General features: G+C 36.1%; 1 non-coding gene across 1 annotated transcript; it reads right to left on the bottom strand.

The window, feature by feature from the left end:
* Positions 1-926: 926 nt before the first annotated feature.
* Trnal-uaa (transfer RNA leucine (anticodon UAA)) lies at positions 927-1010 on the bottom strand. The gene has a single exon. It is a non-coding gene; the product is annotated as a tRNA-Leu (tRNA).
* Positions 1011-2999: the final 1989 nt, after the last annotated feature.

Here is a 2999-nt window from a genome sequence, read left to right as displayed (position 1 = left end):
AAATAGTTAGCAATAAACAAAAATTTACAGTTGGTGACAACGTAAGAATAAGTAAATATCGTGGAATCTTTGATAAGGGATACACACCCAATTGGTCAAATGAAATTTTCGTAATAAGGAAAATTAATCTCACTAATCCCATCACATATTTTTTGAAAGATGAAAAGGGTGAAAACATTTTAGGTGGCTTCTATGAAATGGAACTACTAAAAGTTAAGCATCCAGGTGTGTATCTCGTTGAAAAAGTTTTAAAAAAGAAAGGCAACCAACTGTATGTCAAGTGGTTAGGATTTAATAGCACCCACAATAGTTGGATTGATAGAAAAACAATTGCATAGTCGCTTCCTTCTCAGTCAGTCGAAATAATTGACAAGATGAAGTTGGTTGTAGTTGACGTACAAGGTTTTACTCTGCAAGAATTCATTGTAAAAGAACTTACGATATACGATGGAATTAACACAATACATGAAACATTCAAATCCACCAAACAATTCAACGAACTCGATGAAAAAACCAAGAAACAAGCCAGATATCTAGAACGTTACCATCACATGTTGAGATTTAATGACGGCTCCAAGGATCAGATATTTGCAAAAGAAATTTTGCTCAAATACATCAAGGAACATGGAGTGGAGGTCTTATATGTAAAAGGAAAATGTAAAGAAAATTATCTCATGGAAACGCTAGGAAAAGACTGCCCCAAAGTTGTGAACCTCGAAACAATTGAAGACTGTGTGAAATTGCCTAAAGAAATCCCATCATGTGATAATCATATATCTAACAATAAAAAATGTTACTGTTCTTTAAATAATGCTAAGTGTCTATACAATTGGTTGTATGAAATATTTCCTCAATAAATGACGTAATATTAAATTGTGTTTCATTTAAACGCAAAACAAAACTGTAGAACTGCATACAAAAAAAACTGTCAGGTGTGGGATTCGAACCCACGCTCTCTTTCGAGAATCAGAGCTTAAATCTGACGCCTTAAACCGCTCGGCCAACCTGACTACGGACATAGAGTCAGATAGATCGAGCACAAGGCGATGACAAAGCAAGGTCAACGCCGAGGTCAGTCACGTTCATACACAAACAGTCAATTGTCGACCAAAAAGATCAATGACCGCTCGATCAAAAGTTGTGGGGCTCCTAGCTCGGGTTGACCTCATTTGACCTGAGCCAGCAGCCCCACTATATAACTACTAACTATATTTCAACGTTTTTTGATGGTTCTGAGCCACCAAACACACTTAAAGCATGCAGAATCGACTCAGAATAGGAAAAGGAGACGTTTAGGTCAATTTTATGCATTCTGGCGTTCGTGGATACAAGAAAACTGTTAAAATTCTTCAGAAACGTCACTTTTGAAGTGTTTTCTTGTACTTTTAAGCCACTCAGATACCCTACGGGCTCGGAAAGTGCAACGAAACCATCAAATTTTAGCTAGAAACTGTATTTTTGTCGATTTTTATTGAATTTGAACTATATTTCAACGTTTATTGATGGTTCTGAGCCACCAAACACACTTAAAGCATGCAGAATCGACTCAGAATAGGAAAAGGAGACGTTTAGGTCAATTTTATGCATTCTGGCGTTCGTAGATACAAGAAAACTGTTAAAATTCTTCAGAAACGTCACTTTTGAAGTGTTTTCTTGTACTTTTAAGCCACTCAGATACCCTACGGGCTCGGAAAGTGCAACGAAACCATCAAATTTTAGCTAGAAACTGTTTTTTGTCGATTTTTATTGAATTTGAACTATATTTCAAAGTTTTTTGATGGTTCTGAGCCACCAAACACACTTAAAGCATGCAGAATCGACTCAGAATAGGAAAAGGAGACGTTTAGGTCAATTTTATGCATTCTGGCGTTCGTAGATACAAGAAAACTGTTAAAATTCTTCAGAAACGTCACTTTTGAAGTGTTTTCTTGTACTTTTAAGCCACTCAGATACCCTACGGGCTCGGAAAGTGCAACGAAACCATCAAATTTTAGCTAGAAACTGTATTTTTGTCGATTTTTATTGAATTTGAACTATATTTCAACGTTTTTTGATGGTTCTGAGCCACCAAACACACTTAAAGCATGCAGAATCGACTCAGAATAGGAAAAGGAGACGTTTAGGTCAATTTTATGCATTCTGGCGTTCGTAGATACAAGAAAACTGTTAAAATTCTTCAGAAACGTCACTTTTGAAGTGTTTTCTTGTACTTTTAAGCCAGTCAGATACACTACGGGCTTGGAAAGTGCAACGAAACCATCAAATTTTAGCTAGAAACTGTATTTTTGTCGATTTTTATTGAATTTGAACTATATTTCAACGTTTTTTGATGGTTCTGAGCCACCAAACACACTTAAAGCATGCAGAATCGACTCAGAATAGGAAAAGGAGACGTTTAGGTCAATTTTATGCACTCTGGCGTTCGTAGATACAAGAAAACTGTTAAAATTCTTCAGAAACGTCACTTTTGAAGTGTTTTCTTGTACTTTTAAGCCACTCAGATACCCTATGGGCTCGGAAAGTGCAACGAAACCATCAAATTTTAGCTAGAAACTGTATTTTTGTCGATTTTTATTGAATTTGAACTATATTTCAACGTTTTTTGATGGTTCTGAGCCACCAAACACACTTAAAGCATGCAGAATCGACTCAGAATAGGAAAAGGAGACGTTTAGGTCAATTTTATGCATTCTGGCGTTCGTAGATACAAGAAAACCGTTAAAATTCTTCAGAAACGTCACTTTTGAAGTGTTTTCTTGTACTTTTAAGCCACTCAGATACCCTACGGGCTCGGAAAGTGCAACGAAACCATCAAATTTTAGCTAGAAACTGTATTTTTGTCGATTTTTATTGAATTTGAACTATATTTCAACGTTTTTTGATGGTTCTGAGCCACCAAACACACTTAGAGCATGCAGAATCGACTCAGAATAGGAAAAGGAGACGTTTAGGTCAATTTTATGCATTCTGGCGTTCGTAGATACAAGAAAACTGTTAAA

The sequence above is a fragment of the Zophobas morio genome, unplaced genomic scaffold, assembly GCF_036711695.1.
Source record: "Zophobas morio isolate AGI-343-1 ecotype UQ-CSIRO unplaced genomic scaffold, CSIRO_AGI_Zmor_V1 ptg000302l, whole genome shotgun sequence".
NCBI classification, from domain to species: domain Eukaryota; kingdom Metazoa; phylum Arthropoda; class Insecta; order Coleoptera; family Tenebrionidae; genus Zophobas; species Zophobas morio.
The sequence above is the reverse complement of the archived record's forward strand: the minus strand, read 5'-3'. Positions and strand labels throughout refer to the sequence as shown.